At 41.6% G+C, this 20,691-nt stretch overlaps 1 long non-coding RNA gene and 1 other non-coding gene across 2 annotated transcripts; both read right to left on the bottom strand.

Annotated features, from left to right (window-relative positions):
- Positions 1-1,103: 1,103 nt before the first annotated feature.
- On the bottom strand, positions 1,104-18,761 carry LOC123651224. The gene is made up of 3 exons (XR_006739778.1): positions 18,657-18,761; positions 18,587-18,593; positions 1,104-1,114 (listed from the first exon to the last, which is right to left on the bottom strand). It is a non-coding gene; the product is annotated as an uncharacterized LOC123651224 (long non-coding RNA).
- Positions 18,661-18,767, bottom strand: LOC118704071. The gene has a single exon (XR_004983284.1). It is a non-coding gene; the product is annotated as a U6 spliceosomal RNA (small nuclear RNA).
- Between the last annotated feature and the right edge of the window lie 1,924 nt (positions 18,768-20,691).

The following is a 20,691-nucleotide window of genomic DNA, read 5'->3' on the forward strand; positions in this document are numbered from 1 at the left end:
GATGGAAAAGGCTCTGGTATAAAATAAACAGACTTCGGTTTGATTGAGTCCTAGGTTAGCCACTAACCAGCTGTGTGGCCATGGGAAAGTCACTTAATATTTCTGGGTCTCCATTTCTTCAAATGTCAAATAAAAATGTTTGAAAACAGGACCATCATGGCCCTTTCTTTGATCAAAAGTACATGATTCAATTTTTTTCTTCCCCAAAAGACTGAGAAGGACTGAGAAAATGATGGGTATGACTACAGCCCTAAGGGTTGCTAGCAGCCTTTGCTCAAAGGAAGAAGCCAAGGGCAAGATGTCCTGCTAAGAACAAAAGGCATCTTAAAATCAAGTTCTTTGTCATTCTCCTTCCCTCATCTTTCCCATCACCTCCACCCCTTTGGGGAATTGTATGCAATCCGGAGGTTAAAAGACAGTGCCTGATCTGAAACCTATGCTCCCACTTTCAAAGTCTCTCCCAAGGACCTTTCATTTTACCTGCTTGTCACATCATCTCTCACTGCTTGTAATTTCTGGAACATCTCAGCATAAACACCTCTCAGTGAAAGCACACATTCAATTTTGCAAAGGGAGCTAAGTGGAAAATAAGGTTCCAAAATCAAAGCTTCACTTCATGAAAATGTTATACAGTGTAAGGTGAAAACTGAGAGCTGACAATCGGTAACAGTCAGTATGTGGTTCCTACAGCCAGCCAGCTGGTAGTAGGGGGGTGAGGGGTGGGGGAGCTGGGAAGAGCAGGGAGAGGCTCAGTCTTCATACTAGCATTTGACTTGAGTCCAGTCTTCTAGGTTAGGAATGTGGAGGACTATAAAAACAGAGTTCCAGCTTCTTAAATTCATGTGTATGTTGGGTGAGCGAGCTATAATTTGCTTTTCCTGTTTCCTACGTGGGTTGTCCCTATTTCTCCCCAGTATATCCTTTCTCCCGCCACTTCAGCTCTCCCAACAACTATTCAGTGCTTTGACGTTTATTGTTAATAAAAATAATAATATGTAGCATTTGAAAGTTAGTAGTGTAGTTTGAAAGTCTTATGAACATTTATTTTTCCTTGGATTTATGTCACTCTCTTCACCAAAGCAAAGAACAAATAAATAAAAAGCATTTTAGCATACTTAGAATCTACTCAAATTCAGAGATTTCTGAATAGAAAACAGACGGGAGACACTTAGTAAAGATTACTTTAACTAGAAAACCAACATCTTGCACACAATGCTTTGAAGAAAGATGTTCGTCTGTAAAGATTGTGTCCACACGTGAAACGGGAAGTGGGTAACTAGGTCAATTGCCTCTGTAACAGGTTTCTTCTAGTTTCACCTTTTCCCAGAAATGCTCAGGTAACAAAAGCAGAGGGGGTTTCCTGGCCTCAAGTATATCCTAATAATTGTTTCAATTCTCTGCTTCCTTTTTAGTGTGAAGATCCAGGGTAGAGGCCTTTAAAAAAAAAAATGCAGAAAAGGTTTCCCAGACGTGAAATCGATTTTACAAAAGAAACTTCTGGCAAGTTTAATGTAAGTAAATCAGAAACATATGGACTATGTTTCCCTCAAAATACCCAGGGGTCTGAAAGCCCAGAAAACACATAAAAAGTAAAGGGAAACTGTTTTCCAAAGCCGAGCTGAGTTGAGAAACTGCATGCTGTGACAGAGCCTGGCTCAGCTCCCCAGAGCAGGGGATGGAGCCGGTGGTCAGGCAGCCCACCAGCTCCTGCCCTCGTGCTTGTGTTGACAGTCCTCACGTCTGAGGATGGTGTATGTGATGGATCGCGTCTTGACCTGCGCCTATGGGTGTGGCTGAGAAAAACAGAGCTCTGTGCTTCCCATGCTGAAGACATGGCTTCAGAGCTCCTTTGCAACCATCTGCAGTGAATGTTTATACAGCCTGTTCCTCTTCTGGAAGGCCTCTCGTGCTAACCCATCGGGCTGGTGGTCAGCATCCACTTACTGAGCACTTAGCATGTGCCCCGTGGGGAAGGATAACAAAGAAATGGACACATCATTATGCCAGTCCCAGAGGTGAATTATAGGTTTGGGCTTAGGAGGAACTTCAAGATTCCTGAGTTCCTCCTTCCACTCTGGGTGGGAATCTTCTGGTTTCACTTGTCGTCCAGACAGTGGGAAGACATCTCAGACAATGTTTCAAATGCAATGAACACAGTTTGGAGAGTCAGAGGAGCAGATATCAGGCCGTTTGACCAGAGTCTCAGTTTCCTCCTCAATTAAATGAGAAGAATAGTCAAATCACGTATTGGGGCTGCCAAGGGCACATCAAAAAAATATCTTATCTCTTCCCCACCCAGGCACTAAATAAGTAGAAAAACAAAACAATGAAAAAGATGGAGACCAGAGAGAAGCCAGGCTAGAAAACAGACTAGAATGAGAGACAATGGGCTTGCCCCTGCACCCCAGAGGGAGGCAGATGACTCCTTGAGCCCCAGGCCACCCTGGTCCGGGGAGGCCTCCACATGTCTAGAGAGAATGTCAAATGAAGGCTTGGGGTTAGAGGAGCAGAGGAAACCTCAGATGCTTGATGCATAGGTCACTCCCACAAAGAAATAGGAGGGTTATGATGAGCTGAGCAAGTTCAGATCATTCTGCCCAGACTACCCATCAGATAGATCCCTCTGCTCCCTTGAGGAAGAGTACTGAATGGGCAGAGAACAGCCAAAGTGGACTCACAAGACATGTTCTCTTTATCTGAATGGAAATATCAGAAGTCAGCTAAGCAAGATAAAGCATGTGAAAGCCCTCATGTTAACTGTAAACACTGGTTGCATTTTATGCTTTTGCTCAATCCATCTACATTTATTGAGCATGTACTATTCGCTCAGTCTTGTCACCAGCTTCCAGGATATTTAGGTTTAATGTGGCATTATTCCTTTACCTAAGATTACAGTATTAGGAGGAACAGACAGGGAAGCCAGAAATTGCAGTATGCAGTGAGTGCTCTGAGAGAAGAGCTGTGGGAGACCCATTTTGCACACCTACAAAGAAGACTAAAAAGTATTACACATTCCTGCAAACACTGTGCTCCCATTTCCTTTTCTTTGTGTTTCCACAGTTAAATATGTCTGGGTCAACCCAAAATATTCTTTTTTATATAGCTGAATTAATTTTCTTATTTAACACTAGAGACCCAGTGCACAAAATTCATGCTCGGGGTGGAGAGTATCCCTCTTGCAATCCAGGACCCCTCGGGGGATGTCTGACTGCTGGTTTAGGCCCAATCTATGCAGCCTAACCAGCAGTCGGACATACCACTTGCAATCCAGGACCACTGTCTACTAACAACTCACCTGCCTGCCTAATTGCCCCTAACTGCCTATGCGTCAACCCCCACCGTGGCAACTACACTGGAAGGTTGTTTGGCTGTATAGTCTAATTAGCATAGTTTCTTTTATTATTATACATAAACACTATACAAACTATACACATTGCCCCCCCACTTGCACCTATCATTTAAAAGTATACCTTCAAGATGATATTATATAAGTAAGCACTTTATTTTGCATGTGAGCAAGCATAAATACTCTTCTAGAAGTAAAATATACATTTGGGATTTTAATAGAAACTACTAAATTCTTCTCCATAAACACTATTCCAATTTACTCCCTCACCCCCACCCGATGCCTGCTGTTCAGTACCCTCCCTAACCCAGCATGGTATCAAACTCTTAATTTTTGCTCAACCAATAGCTAAAAAGTGATATCTTATTTTCGTTTTTATCTGCATTTCTACTGTGAGTGCAGAATATGCTTGAACAGGATTAAAGAGCCATTTTGCTAAAAGCCTGTTTACTGCTACCAAACATAATCGCTTTAAGAGACCAGGACTACAGACTCACCAGGAAAAAAAAAAAAAGTGCAACAGCAGGCAGTGTAAACCTCAGCCACTTCTGTGAAGCAATTGACTGCTTTCCACCTATAACCTGAGCATTCATAAGTTGCTTTCTGGACCACAGCAGAGAAATCATAGAGAAGACAGAGACCCAGGTGTGAGTGCTTGCTATATATTCATCAGGCTCCGAGCTCTATACGCACTCTCATTTAATTCTCCTAACATTGTAATCCATGAGGTTCTGAGAGGTTAAGTATCTGCTCAGACTCACAGAGATTATAAATAGCAGAGGAAGAACTGAACCCCATTCTGAATGCCAACACCCGGATTGTGTGCACTCCTGCTATGCTGAGGTGTTTGAAGTCCAATGGCCTGAATCCTGAAATTCATACTCTAGGAGGCCATCTTCTTACTTTAATTATGACCTTCTAAGCAGAAGTATACTGTAGTAGTGCCTACCTATAGAGCCTAAAGATGGGCCTTGGTAAGATTTCTCATGATCCCAGCTTCCCTTAAGACTTACCTGCCACTTAAGACTCAACATGGAACTAACCTGTAGAATTATTGAAGACATCAGGAATTGTTCAGAGATTTAAATATTATTATTAAGACCAGGAAGTTGGCTGGGAATGGGTACATAGGTTGCAGAACTGCATCATTTAGCTCAGCAAGGTAGCCCAGAGGATTTCTTCAGCGGCGAATTGGTGACTCGCCTTGGGAATGGATACAACAGAACTCTAGCACAGTGTCTTGAGAGAACCAGATTTGACCACTGCAAAGCTCCAAATAAGAATTCTAGCCAATGACTCATTACTTCAGATCAGAGTTCCTAACACAAATCTGAGGCCAAACAATGGGAAGACAGCCTCTTCTCCAGAAGCTGGGTAATAGTGATTAGATCCAGAAAACAAACAGTACAAGAGGGTCAAGAATCATGAGGGAAAGTCATTTTGAGAGAAAATATGTTTCAAAAAAATCTATCAAAACATACTTCTAAGCAAAGTACCTCCCATGTGACACTTTCATGGAAGGGGACTACTCAGTGTGTGGTCTGGGGATGATGTGCCACTGGGCCACAATGAGATAATTATAGAAACTGGGAATAAGCATTTAGAACCTATTACAGCAATTTGGCAGGGTAATTTTATGTCTGTTGAATCTAATGATAAAAAAAAATCGGGACATATAAAAAATTTTATTAAAGCCATTAAAATGAAGAAGTGTTTTGATATGTGGCAAGCGCTCACAAGACAGGGTCCCAATTAGTCAAGCTCGAGAAGCCCTGGTGTTCTGTCAGATAAAGAAGGGTTTCCAGGGGCCTCTATATGGCCAGGAGTGCGTGACGTAGGGTGTCTTGGTGGTGGAACAGTACTGCAGGAGCCACAATTCCTCAGGTAAGGCCTTTGGCAAAAGCTGAAACCACCATCAGAATCATCATCACACAACTGTTGCAGTGGAAGTTGTATTATAAATGTGCACAGTAGCTTTTTGGAGAGGAACTTCTATTCACCATTTCAAGAGGTGACAGAGCAAAAGCCTCTTTTAAAAATATAATGGAACATTATGGCACATACTCCAGAAATTTGTATCCAAGACACTGGGACAGCCAAATTCCAGAGAGCTGTCCAGAATTTCCAAGGATATGCTAAGTAAAATAAGTCAGGCATAAAAGGACAAATATGTATAATTCCACTTGTGTGAGGTACCTAAACTAGGTAAAGTCATAGAAACAGAAAGGAGAGGAGAGGTTCCCAGGCCTTAGGGGAAAATGAAATGGGAATCTATGTTTAATGGGTGCAGAGTTTCTCTTTGGGATGATAAAAAGTTTCTGAAATTAGACAGTGGTTATAGTTGCAGAACATTGTAAATGTACTTACTACCACTGAACTGTACACTTAAAAATGGTCCAAACGTCCTTGTGCACTGCTGGTGGGAATGCAGACTGGTGCAGCCATTGTGGAAAACAGTATAGAGTTGCCTCAAAAAGTTCAAAATGGAACTCCCATTTGACCCAGTAATCCCACTTCTAGGAATATATCCCAAGAAACCAGAAACACCAATCAGAAGGGGTATATGCATTCCTATGTTCATAGCAACACAATTTACAATAGCTAAGATTTGGAAACAGCCTAAGTGCCCATCAGCAAATGAGTGGATTAAAAAACTATGGTACATCTATACAATAGAATACTATGCTGCTATAAAAAAAAGAAGGAACTTTTTTACCATTTGCAACAGCATGGATGGAATGAGAGAGCATTATGCTAAGTGAAATAAGCCAGTCAGAGAAAGATAAATATCACATGATCTCACTCACATGTGGGATATAATGAACAACATAAACTGATAAACAAACATAGATCCAGAGACAAGGTAAGACTGAACAGGCTGTCTAACATCAAAGAGAAGGCAGGGGAAGGAGTGGGGGAGAGATCAACCAAAGGGCTTATATGATGCATATTAGTATAACCAATGGACACAGACACTGGGGCAGTGGGGGCTTGTCCTGCAGGGTGAGAGTGGCCAGAGGGGTGGTTAATTGGGGGGAAAGGAGACATATGTAATACTTTAAACAATTTTTTAAAATGGTCCAAATGATAAAAATTTGATATATATATATTTTACTACAATGAATAAATAAATATTCCCAATGTACTTTCCAAGTACTAATTGCTTATTTTAAAATAATAATACTAGCTTCTAATAGCCTTTACCTTAGGCCTGGGTGAACACCAAAAATAAACTAATTAATGAAAGCACAGAAATCACCCCATGCAGATCCAGTTATTGTATTTATAAATTTGAAATATACCGTTTGCTCATAGGAAAAGACTGGGGAATTGCGGGGGGAGGGGACACACATTATTTTTAAAAGCATGCAAGAATTCTATCAATATTAAAATCTCAGTGATTTCGTGTCATTTGACACTCCTAATCATCTCATCTTATTGAAATTTTCCCTACTCCCATGCAAAATCTGTCTCCTTGCCCATTGTCTGAACTGACTCAGCTCATCAAATTGGCAGGGTGAGACAGCCCGTCTTTGTGTACACACCTGCAACCACACAGTTGAGGAGGGTATCATTCCATAAAGACAAACTGTATTTTTCATTTAAGATATGTGAGTAATATTTCCCTTTAAGAGTCTCCAAGCAAGCTCCTGACAAACCCTTCTCCATAAATTTCAGTAGTTTTATGTTCTTCTGGGACTCGTATCTTTCTCCATCCCTCTGGCTCATTGTTAGAATCAATGTTCTCCAAGTAACCATTCACCAGCTTCTCCTTATCTCTCTATGCTCTCTCTTGGCAATCCCATCTGCCCTCTCAACTTTAGTTGAGCCTAGTCTTTCTTACTCAGATGCTGACATTTTTCTCCCCAGCCTCACGATTCCATTTCAATTTGACAGTGATGTCCCACAAACACTTCAAGCTCAGCATGATCAAACGTTTGTCATCTGATCCTCTTCCTGTCTCAGACACTTCTACAAATGGCACCGCCACCATCCTCCCAGTCACGCAAGCATGGAACCTCCCTGACATCTGTGCTATCCTTCTATACTGTCCCTCTGGTTTTCCTTCCATATGGCACATTTCCGGATTGGTTTACTCCTCTGCTAATATGAAGTGTCAGAAACCAGAGCAATAGTTGATCAATCTTTACAAATACTGGAAAGTTCTAAGGACCTCAAGTCCCCACAAACCAGAGGTGAGTGAAAGCACAGGTAATGGAAGCTGGGACTTGCCTGAAACTCAATAATGTGTGTCCAGAAGCTGAAAATGCCCCCACGTTTCTGATGAACCTATAGATGTTTCCCTTATTACTTACAATACATCCCCTAGCACTTATAAGACGGAGGACAGCACCATCACCAGAAAAAGCTGGAGAAGTTGGAGACTCGGCAGGATGGGGTGGAGGCAGCTGTTCAATCTCTCATCATATATTGAGCATCCATGTATATGCCAACCACTATACCAGGCAGCTAGAGACACAGAGAACCAAGCCGTATCCTTCAAGGAATTACCAGCCCAAAGAAGAAACATAAAGTTATCATATGGGGGATCTTACTCCTGCTGAGATATACACAGGACCCTGCAGGGCAGAGAAAAGGTTTCCTCATACTGTTAGAAACGTGGGTGCCGCAGAAGAGTTAATGAGAAACTTCACAGAGGCTGTTAACTCAGCAGAGTTTTGAGTTGAGTTTTAAAGATAAGGAAAGAGTACTTTGAATGAGAAGGACCTTCCAGGAAGAGGAAGTACTTGTGCAGGGTAGGGCATGAGGGCACACAGGTTTTTACAAAATAGCATTACAGCATGGCCATGAAGGAAATGACTGCTAGAGAGGCAGTCAGGCCCAGGATCACAGAGAACTTTGCACAGCAAGCTAATCCAGACCCTCAACCTTCTCTCGTGACCCAAGAAGCAAGGATTACAAATCACCAACCATTAGTGCTTGGAGGTGGAGGTGAACCTCCTTATTATCTAGTCCATTCCTCTTATTTCATAAGTCAGGAAGGTAGTCACAGGGAGAGGAAGCAACTCGCCTAGAGCTGTCTGATGATCCGGGCATATTACACCTTCTCATTCAATAAAAATCCCATGTACAGTGTTGCTGCTAAGAGCTAACTGTGTAAAACAGATTCTGTGGCATGATGGGAGTGAGGATAGCAAGGTACCTGCTCTGGGGCACTCCTCTTAAAAGCAAGCCTGAAGGAAGAAATCGTCATTTGCAGAAAGAATAGATTGCACTACAGACTAAATGAGAAAAATATAAACGCCATTCAAAGACAAGCCTAGCTCTCTGAGTCATCCCTGCCAATGGTGCCAAACCCAGAATGTGCACTTCCAGTCCTCTTATCCCTAAGCAGCCAAAAGACAAAACATCTAGCCTCAGTCATAACCAAGAACAAATGGTCAAAGACAAGCATATAACCTCTACTCTTTTTTAATTTCTGCTAAATTTACATATTTTTTTTGTTTGTATGTTTGTTTCAGAGGCAGTTTCTCTCTCACTGATGTTTCCGTCTCTCTCTCTCTCCTTTTCTCTCTCTGAAATTAAAAAAAAAAAAGAGCACAAGTATCAGACTCAAGAGGATGAATGCAAGACTCAGCTCCTATAGTTACAAGACTTGCTAGCTATGTCCAATAGCAAGTCTCGTAACTTATCTTTTCTCATCTGTAAAATGAGGGACTCAGACCAAATTATTTCAAAATCCTATTAGTTAGTTAAATCCTCCATAATTTGGAGTGACAGTGATTCTTACACGTTCCTGTGTATCAGTGTCACTTGGGAAGCTTTATAAACCTACAGCTCCCCAGCTTTCCTTCTCAGAGATGGTAATTCTGCCAATTTGAGGAGAAGCCTGGGAATTTTGTAGTTTTAGAAAACTCAACAGGTGCTTTGATGCAAAGCCCCATTTGGGAGCTAAGCCGCCATATAGAAACTTCCTCTGCTATCATTTTCAGCTGCATCTGCTACCTACAGAATAATGTTTTTCAATGGGAATATATCTCCAATTTCATAATAATGGTTAAAGGGAAAACTTTACATAAAGTCACCTCAGGGGCACTTTACTGGAACACATCTACTGCTCAAATATGGAAATTACCTGTAGAGTTTTGTACAGTACTTCAATATCTGTAGGATCACCCATTGTTAGCACGTGATTTGATATAATCTTGGGCAAAATACTTTCTATATAAACTCATGTTAGCTGTTTTGTTTTGTTTTTAATGAAAATCTATAAAAAGTTATTTTATGTATAATTATTTATAGTCACCACCCAGGTATATATATATACTGCAGAGTAAGATATATGTCTGTGGCACAAACCAATAGCAGCAGGATAAAACATGTACCACTCTACATAGATATACACTGTAGGTGCCTACCCATCCTCAATGTTTTTTTTACCAGCAGGACTTATCCATTCCAGGCAAAGAATCATAGTGAATCTGAGTGAATTATGACAAGATACTTGGCAAGATACTAATGTTTGCAGCCCCTCTTGCAGTCAGGGATAGCCATGCGATCAAGCACTGGACAATGAGATTTGAGAGCCAGTCTGTTGGTGGACTTCCAGGAAATGGGTGTTTTCCTCCTTGATAAAGGGAAGATCCTTTTTATCTCTCAGATCCCTGATTCCTTCCCTGCATGCAAAGGGCTGCAGCAGCCCTGTGATGACCAGGAGACAGTAAGCATGAGGCCCCAGTGTCCATTCTCAGAGCTGACAGAGTGAACATTGAGAAAGAGCCTGGTGCTTGATGGCGTTGGGAAGCCTCTGCCTCTAACAGCAGACCTCTTGTTAGTAAATTAAAATTAATTTTCTCAATTGCATTAGCCACATTGTTTTTTTTTAATCTAGCTGGGTAGGGGGAGTCTCTAAGCGAACAACAAATGAACTCCTAACCGCAGACCTCCTGTTATGTGAAGCAATTAGGTGTCTTCCTTGTTCCAAGCTACTGTGAGCCTCGTGTTCTATTCCTTGCCGTCAAAAACACATCCTCCCCACATCAAAGTCTAGTCGGGGTTAAGTGTAATCCCCAGGAGGCAAGGAGGCATATTTGGGGTCAGAGTTCCATGCCATAAGGTAGGAAACTAGCTGTCAGCGAGGAAGCGGCATTTCAATAACTGCTCGGAGGACGGGCGAAAGATGAGAAGAGGGGTGGAGGCTGTAATAGCTTTTGTGGAAAAAGCTTGAAAATGAGAGAAAGGAACAAAAACACTTTACGTTTATCATCTGGCAGTCCAGGAGGAAGGCCTTTATGATGGAAACATATAAGTCCAAAAATTTCGGAAGTCAACAAATCTGCTCACATATTCAACTGCTTTCGTTGCTCTTTTTCACTCCCCACCTTGAAGGCTCTGTCTGTGATCCTGGTCCTGCCCAAGAGCTCCACCCCAGAGGAGGTGTCATTTTAGTTCACATGAACTCATCCTGGCACTGAGGTTGGTTCTTGGTCACCAGAGCTGGAGCACCCCTCTGTGGTGCTCACATCAAGCCTATCTGGGCCCCTGGGATTCAGAAGCCATGCGGCACCAGATTCTCACATCTGGAAGTGGTCTCTGGAAAACACCCAGAGAGGCACCACACGTTCTCCCCTCGCGTGTTCTCATTCCCTAACGCTTAAAGGAAATTAAAAAGAACCTCTCGGTGCATTGCGCATTGACACATCAAAGTCCCCAGGAGAAAATATTTGAATCTCTCCCATCTGTTTTCCTCTCCTGTGCTTTATGCTTCTCCACGAGAAGAAAGGTAGAGCTTACATTTCATGTCAACACAAAAGGCCTCCGCTTGTGTGCATTACTTATTAAAGTATTCAGTGGTTCGCTGTCAAGGTATGTATTATACATACTTTTTTTTCCTGGGCCATTATCAGCTTTCTTACAACACTATTATTCTTCAGCCCAGCTAATGCTTCTGTCAGAGATTTAGCAACAAGCATGGAAAATGTCAAACAGTAGGGAAGAGACGTAGCTGATTCCACGCGGGCACACAAAGCCCGCGCTGTCTTTTATGGGAGAGCAGGAGAAGTCTGCCGTGCACACCAGCACGCTTTATCAAGGCGCAGAGGAGTGTGATGGTTTATTTGTTTTGCTCTGCACACCTGAGTCCATCTCCCCTGAATAAGCTTCCTTTCTTCTCTCACCAGTGTACTTAATAAAACAGGGCCGTGTTGTTATCGCTTCACCCTCTCCCCGGGAAGTATCTGGCTTAGAACATGACAGAAATCAGACAGAGTCAGTCCCGTTCTGTCTGCAGAGCAGTCTGATAAGATTTAAGGAGCACTAAAAGGCTCCTCTGGAGAAATATATTTTCCCAGCCTGCTTACCAGGGTGCCTGAAATTACAACCCTTCTGCTTTAAGGCATTGAAAGCCTCCATTAAAATGCAAATACGTTAGGTGAGTTATTTTATCAAACTATCGCATCTTAGCTTGAATTAGTTTATAGCTTAATTCAAAACCCTGAAGTGATGGGGCACTGGGCCATAAGCAAAGATGATACAAAGGTTTAGGGTTTAAAATGTGTTGTCTAAAGAGCAGGCCGGGGGAACAGGACAAAGTGGGCGAACAGAGTATAGTCTGAAGCCACAAACGTGAGATCAATGATCTGGGATGGGCAACAGGCTGGTCCATACGATGGAGACATTGTCATCCTCACGCTTCAGAGGTAAACTCAGGGAAGCATCTGTGTGCATATGCCTTCTTGTCTCCCCACTTATGGGCATCCTCAGTGGATAGTCTTACCATTTCTCCCATCTGAGTGTGCCCAGGACTCTTACCCACTCCCTCCCCAGCAGTTTCAGAGGCTGCATAAAGTCCAATGTAGACACTACCAATACTCTCCACTATTTTCATTTCTCCTCCCCTCCCATCCCCTTGAAGTTAGTAGTGGCCACATGATTGACTTTAACCAATGAAATGTAAGCAAAAATGTGTTGCTTTCAGGCAGAAGTATTTAAGAGCTCCCTTTTGCTACGGTGAACTCTGAAGCATGGTGAACTTGAGTAAAGATACTACAAGGTCAACGCCACCAAAAATGGTGGACACAGAAAATAGCTAACAGGAAACTTACTCAGACTTGCAGAGGACTCTAATTGAGCAGAAATAAACTTCTGTTGTGTTAGATCACTGATATTCTGGTGTTATTATTTTAGCATACCCTCATCTACCCTACTGACCATATCCCATAAAAAGCACTTCAGAACCTCTCTACTACAATACTCTCATCATTCAACAAATATTTATTGAGCTCCTACAATGTGCCAGACGATATTATAGGTACTAGCGAATTAGTAGGACTGTAAGAGTCAAGACAAAGTCCCTGAACTCATGGAGGCTTGTGCCTGTTCCACCCTCACTCAACCCAAGTGTTGGGCTCCCAAGTGTCTCAGAAGAAAGAAGAAATGCTACTTCTATAGTCCAGTGGTTAAGTATAAGGACTGAAGGTAGGCTGTGGGTTCAAGTCCAAGGCCTCCACCTTTCACTGTGTCACTGTAAACAATTACTTAATTTGCTGTGTCTCCGTTTCATTTGTAAAATTAGGCTATTAATAACACCTACCTCCCAGGGCTATTGTGACAATCAAATGAACTCATGAAAAGCACTCAGAAGAGCATGTAGCACACAGTAAAGCTCTCCATTAAAGTGATCAATGTTATTGCGAATCATCTTCCTGCATTACTTAGATCAAATCTCTCTCCCTCCTAACACATCCCCTCCCCCAGCTTTCATTTATTTACTTAATCTGACTCGTTTTTATGCTTACTATTCATAACACATAATCTGCATCCTACAGCACGCTGTCCTGTTCTCTAATTGTTGGTATCACTCAATTTGGCACTTGAATCCATGCTAATGACTGTATGCTAATATGTAAAGCCATGCCTTGCCCTAATTCTTCATGTCTGTGCCTTAGCTTTTCTCTCCACCTACCTAGGAGACTCCTGTAAGCCAATCACACACTTCTCTCACACCTTTACATAGGTAGTGCTGAGCAAGACGCATAAATGCAGATGTGCTTTGTACTTAGGTACTGAGAAAGGGCTTTTCATCAAAACAACTCCAGAAATCCTGTGCGTAGGGGACCAGAATGGAAGTGGGACAATGCTTCAGAACTAAAACTGACTTATATAAACCTCTAAGTTAAGCCCGCCGTTCTCTGGGTAAGGCCTGTGCTATCTCGAGAAGAATGTCATGCATTCTCTTCTTAAAGTTCTCCAAAATAGTCTGGAGAAATAGTCCGATTTATTCAAGATTAAAAACAACAACTTTAGCCTGATCCTCAGACCTCCTAGGCCAGCTGGGGTAATTGGCCATCAAAACAATTAAGCTCTTTCTGACCATTCACCCAGGGCCTCTCCCACTGTAGAGAGAGAAACTAAGCAGAACTCATGGGCCTGCTAGGAAGCAGCCCTGTCTGTGCCATGGCTGTGGGGGCTGCCTAAGCTGCAGAAAGAGCACTACCAAGAGCTTCTGCAATGCAGAGCAGTCCAATTTGCCCATCAGACAGTCTCTCTCCACAATCTTTTCATGCAGCTCATACCGCTGGCGAGCTGTGGTGTGCAGGGGTCAGACTGCAGCCAGTCCAGCAGAATCCAACCCACAGCTCACTGGCTGTGTGACTCGTCACTGGAACCTCTCTGCGCCTCAATTCCTTCCTCCGAAAAGTGGCAGCTATAACAGCTCCCAAGGCTTACAGTTTTCACGAGGATTAAAAGGTTTTAAATTATTATAATGCTCAGGGCAATGCCTGGCTATAAACATTATGCAAGTGCTTGCTAAATAATCTTTAATCATATTTATTTGTATGAATGTGTATGCGTGTATTTGGAGTATTTCTAGGAAATTTCTAGAGACTGGAGAAATAAAAATAAACAAGGTGTAGCCCTTTCCTTTGAGAGAATTCGTTTATTTATTAGATGCACTGGTTTTAACAGCTCTAGGAGAGGTATTGGCAAAGTGCTGGCAGAACATAGAGGAGGGAGGATGGACTCCACCAAGACTCCTCAACAGGAAAGGATCCACACAGCTGACATGTGTAATTGAGTAGGATTCGGGCGCACAGGGAGGTTCTCAACCAGTCTTTGCATTTAAATCACCTGGGAGGTTAAAACCCCGATTCCTCAGCTCCACCTCCAAAGTTTTTAATTCAGGAGGTCTGAGTGGGACCTGAAAATCTGCATTTCTAATAAGTTTCCCAGGGGCTGCTGCTGCTGGTCCCAACACCCACTTCAATAATAGGGACTGCCTTTCAGAATCAGAGAGGAGCAGGTGCCCAGATGCAGGAATCTGAAACAACCTGTCTTTCTTGGGGCAGAAAATAGTCTGTGTGATTGGATCAGGGAAGTGATGAGAAATGGCAAAAGATGAGGTGGGCAAAGGAGGCCCAAGATGATCCGAGAGCAAAGACACTTGGAGCGAATCCTGTATACATGGAGGAGCTTTGGGAATTCATATTTCCAAAAGCATCACTTCGGCATCAGTATGGGAAATGGACTGGAACAGAGGGAGAGTAGAGGAAGGGAGAGCAGTTTCTCTTTGCTAAAAATTCGAGAAACATCGATGTCTGTAAATGTTGGAATACTTGGTGGTATTCTAAGTATATATCTTTGTAACATCTTTAACACCAGGACAGTGAATGAGAGCAATGGCCTGCATTTTTTCATCTAATTTTGACATGTGTGTTATTATTAATCTATCTGGTGTTATGATTTTTAGGACCTATCTTTGCAAAAATAAAACACCCTATAGGTGCTTCATCCATGGATCTAAAGAAGTATTTTATGTCCTACCTTAGCCGGCTTGGCTCAGTGGATAGAGCATCGGCCCATGGACTGCAAGGTCCCAGGTTCAATTCTGGTCAAGGGCATGTATCTTGGTTGCAGACTCAAACGCCAGCCCTGGCCTAGGGTATTCAAGAGGCAACCATTCGAAGAGTCTCACATCGATGTTTCTCTCTGTGTCTCTCTCCCCCTTTCACTCTCTCTAAACATCAAATGGAAAAATATCCTTGGGTGGATTAACAAAACAAAACAAAGCAAAAAAAGCATTTTATGTCCTGAAGTAAATAGAAATGAATAGTTATCCGTCTTTCTCCTTGAGCCATTTTATTAAGGACTTAATCATTCCTTGGCTTTTCTGGGGATCTTGCCATCTGTGAATGGCTCATTGTTACTTTCTGGATCCATTGTAACTCTTGGAGTCTTTGAGAAACATGCACTGCCAGCTGATGATAGCCAGAAGATGACTGCATGTTGGAAAAGCATCATGGCTCAAAATACAGTATTCATGCTTTAATAATATTGAACGTTTATCCGTCGGTCTCAAATGTACCCACTACATTTAGAATATAGCTGCTTTCCTTAATCAAAGACACGGCTTTTCTAAGTGATAGGCAAGAAGGTCTCCTTAGAGACGTTCTGAAATCTGAAGTAATGCCAGAAGACACTGCTGCTACAACTAACACAGGTGGTTAAAACCGAAACTACCTTTTATCAAAAGCATTTGGTAACTTAAAATATGCATAGCAAAAGACTATAATAGTGGTGATTTTTAAAAAAATATATTTTATTGGTTTTTTTACAGAGAGTAAGGGAGAGGAATAGAGAGCTAGAAACATCAATGAGAGAGAAACATTGACCAGATGCCTCCTGCACATCCCCCATTAGGGATGTGCCTGCAACCAATGTACATGCCCTTGACCGGAATCAAACCTGGGACCTTTAAATTCACAGGCCAATGCTCTATCCACTGAGCCAAACCAGTTTCAGCTATAGCAAGCATTCTTTTTTTTTTTTAACCTACTTTTGCCCACCTTGGATTTTTTTTTTAAATATATTTTATTGATTTTTTTACAGAGAGGAAAGGAGAGAGACAGAGAGCTAGAAACATTGATGAGAGAGAAATATCGACCAGCTGCCTCTTGCATACCCCCTACCGGGGATGTGCTCGCAACCAATGTACATGCCCCTGACCGACACTACCACTGAGCCAAACCAGTTTCGGCTATAGCAAGCATTCTTAGGCAGGAATATCTACCTAACATTTCTTAGGATTGCTGGTTTTGGCTAGTGGTGATTTTTATGAATTTCTCTATTTCATGTACTCTTAAAAATAAACCAAAATTAAAAATAAAAAAAAATTAAAATTAAAATTAAAAAAATAAATTAAAAAAAGGCCAGAGCAAAAATCATGAGGCCAGAACTGATACAGGTGCAGTGAAATAAGAAGAAAGGATCAGGTAACTCTTAGGGCACAGAACTGAGCAGATACTCAGAGGCCTGTAGAGGATGTGAGGGAGATGAAAGGGTTAAAGGTCAATCAGGCTGACCAGATCTGATGCCAGGATGGAGGAGGTCCCATCAACTGAAAAGGGAATGCAGGGGATGGAAGAGATTTGGGGGAGAAGAGACCATCACCAATTCCACTTGCAAGGATTCTAAGGTATCCAAGATGTCCACGAGGCAGCTAGACATTCAGATCTGGAGCTAAGCACAGAAGTGAGCAGTAGATGGAGAGCTGGGCACCCCTGTATGCAGGTCCAGGTTAGAATCAAGCTGTGGAAAGGAAGGCTAAGGAAAGAGCCAGGACATATACTGATTCACCTTTCTTACATGGGCTCAGTGATTAAAAGCAAGCAGGGAGACAGGCAGAAGATTTTACAGCGTGCCTTGCCGGAGGAGCACTGTCATCAGTCCAGCATCATAAACTTCTCCCACCTCACCAGGATTGGAGGGAAGGTGCTTGTGCTGGTCTTTGTCATTCTCAAGTCCATTGACAGCTTTTCCTGATTAAGACTGACCCCTGCAAATTACATTTCTCAGGCCCCTTTGCCAACTGGTTTCTGCCAAAGAGAAGCTCCAACAGAATACAGGGAGGAGGAAGGTAGGAAAATCCAGATTATTCCTCTCTCTTTTCCTGCTCCTGCCCCTACCCCATCTGTGACCTGTGCTTCTGCTCCCCCCAGGTACCCAGCTCCTGGGATCGGGGGAACATTCCCCTTCTACTCCCTCCAGCTTGGCTGAGTGGAAAGGAGCAGCTATTGCTGCTAATCTCTATGTTGACTCACTAGCCGATTTAGCTTTTCAGCTCTTCCAATAGCTCATAGCTAGTTCCCCTACAAATTTCTTCTGTTGAAACTAGCTGGCACAGTTGAACCAGTTGGTCCCTGACTGGTAAACATATAATGATAATACACTGAGTGGCCAGATTATTATGATTGCTAAACGAATAATAATCTGGCCACTCAGTGTATATTCTATATAATAAAAGGTTAATATGCAAATTGTCCCCTCAACCAGGAGTTCAACCAGGAGGCAGACCAACCAACCATATCTCCTCCCCTTGGCCAGGCTGGGCAGACCCCACCCATGCACAAATTCATGCACCAGGGCCTCTAATACACACACACACACACACACACACACACACACACACACATACTGAATGGCCAGATTATTACACGGTCAGAGATCATAATAATCTGGCCACTCAGTGTATATCAGTTTCTCTCTCTCCCCACAACTTGTTTCAAGATTCAGAATTGTATTCAGACTGGGATTATCCAAGTTCATATTCACCAAGCCTTCTATAATATTTAAAAGTGAAGGGAAAATTAATTTTAAAAGAGGCAGTAAATAAAGATAAAAGCTGAAATAAATTGTAAAACATAAGGCAGTAGAATAATAAATTAGTTCAAATGCTGTTTTTTATAAGGCTGCTAAAGTAAACAAACCTCTGACAAATATAATTAAAGAAAGATTTTTAATTAAAAATGAGAATAGAGATAGGACAAAATAGAGAAAATAGATATTTTTCCTCCAAATCCAAAGAGAATGTGGCACACATTTGTAGGCTAATAAACTGAAATCCTCAAGGAAATGAATAATTTCTAGAATGATATCGTGTACTAAAAAGGACTCAAAATGTGTAAATCCAAACAGAATAATGACCAAGAAAGAAATTGAGGACATTTCTGATAACCTAAGGAAAAAGCAGCTTGTCCCAATGTTTGCACCAGAATAATCTTCATACTTTTAAGGAACAGCTGATTTTGATGTTGTATAAAACATCCAGAGTGCAAAAAGATATCAGAGTACCTTTATGGTCATTAAGCAAGCATGATCTTCTTCCTAAAGCCTGATAAAGATAAAACACACAAAAAGAAAATTACGAGCACATATCACAAATTAATGTGGATAGAAAAAGCTTAAGTAAAATCCTCACCTCTAAAAAGGAACTTGTTTTACTGTGCTGCTTCAGATCTTTAGAGGAAAGATACGTTTCTGTAACAGCTTTACTGAGATAGAATCCCTGCACCATAAAAAATATGGAACACTTTACGAATGTGTGTGTCATCCTTGCACAGGGGCCAGGCTAATCTTCTCTGTATCGTTCCAATTTTAGTATATGTGCTGCTAAAGCCAGCCCAAGGATGATAACTTTAGAAGTTGAAATTCCAAAGGATGGACAGTTTGCACATTATAGAGATAAATAACCATTTGACAAGACCAGAATCCAAGGGAAAATATAATATGGAGGAAGCTTTCCCAGCCAATATAAAAAGGGTTCATTTCTATGGTATGTAAAGATTTTATACATGTTGACACCAAAAAAATTAAGTTCCCAATTTTTAAAGTTGCAAAGCATGTAAGCAGATAATTCATGAAACCAGTGGTAAACAAGCATGCTTGCAATGAAAGAAATGCCTGCTCATATAATGTTGTAGCACTTTACACCCACCACATTAGAGGATTAAAAGTCATCCAGTATTACAACACTGTGGTAAAAGTAGTACACTCACACACGGTAGGGTAGCCATATAAACTGGTATCATCTTTTAGCAATTCATATCAGGTATGATCTTAAAATTCTACAATATCCCTTTATCCTAAGGAATTTATAAATGATGAAAATTAAAACCACATAAAATGTTCATTGCAGTATCCCTCTAAAAACCTAAATAAATATATATAAGATTATCTAAATCTAATAACAAGGAAATTATTTAGGAAGGGTTATGAATCATTGTTTAAAAATTACAATTTATCAAGCACCCTTTTATACTTAACTTGGCCTTCCCAGGAGGTAGATAAGAATTGCTAAGAATCAGAAAAATTAAGTGGCTTACAAAAAATCACACAATCAGTGGCTCTCAAATACTTCCTACCAAATCCCAGGCTACCTTGATGTTGAAGATGTGATTGTGAGTTGTTTCCTTGAGCCTCTATTTATAAAACAGAGCTAGTAAGAGCACCTGAGGATGGTTATGAGGACTAAATGAAGCTCTTCACACAGGACATGGCACACAGCAGCTCTCAGAAAATTATTGAGAATAATGGTAAGACAGTGTTGTATCCATTCAATGCGACTACAGCAATGTAAACACGTCTGTAAGTGGACAAGGCTCAGAAGAGAAAGAAATAATGAGAATAGCTGCTGTACGAGCAAGGCAAGAGCATAAATCACTTTTCTTTTTGATATTACTTCGTTTTTAGTACAAGTAGAAATCTAGAGAAAAACAAAATGAGAATAAACAAACAAAAAAATCTTCCTAAAATGGACTGGCATCTTTAAGGGAGCTTAATACCAACTTGAAATAATTAATTCAGCACATATGCCCCCTGGAGATGCTGTGTGGTGTGTAGGACCAGCCAGCGGATGGGGCTTTTTCACTTGCCCAATGGATAGAAGAGGTATTTATTGGCCTAAATAATATACTAGAGCAAAATAAGCCAGTGACAGAAAGATAAGTATCACATTATCTCACTCATACGTGGAATCTAATGAACAAATTACATCCAGAGACAGAGACGCATGGAACAGACTGTCAAATCTCAGAGGAAAGGTGGGATGGCTGGGCATGGGGATGGGGAGGGGCAGGGGATGGCTAGAAAGGGTCAATGGAGAAAAAATGGGGACATATATAATACGTTCAATAATAAAGATTTTTTAATTATAATATACTAGTGCTCGTTTTTCAGTTTTCCTTAAAGATGATTTCTTTTTCTTCTTAAAACTGAGACTCAGAAGCATCTCAAGCAAATCTCCAGGTAGTTGAGGACTGGGTCCAAGTTCATTCCTGATGACCCAACATCCCAAGGGGGCTGCTCTTCGGTGAGCACCACCATCTCTAGGACCAAGGAGAATGTGTTTACTTTTCCCTTTGGTCATGTGACTAGAATCTACTAATCAATGAGCAGGAAAGACAGCCAGTGTCAGGCCTGGATTTTAAATCTACAATTCGGGAACAATTCTAACCATCAGAGACAGGTTCCGAGAAATGAGAGAAAGAGCTATAGGCATCTCTTGGTTTTTCCTTTCCTAAAGTCAGCCAGGCCTGAAAATCTCCACC

This window comes from Pipistrellus kuhlii, unplaced genomic scaffold, assembly GCF_014108245.1.
Source record: "Pipistrellus kuhlii isolate mPipKuh1 unplaced genomic scaffold, mPipKuh1.p scaffold_m20_p_4, whole genome shotgun sequence".
In the NCBI taxonomy this organism is placed as follows: Eukaryota; Metazoa; Chordata; class Mammalia; order Chiroptera; family Vespertilionidae; genus Pipistrellus; species Pipistrellus kuhlii.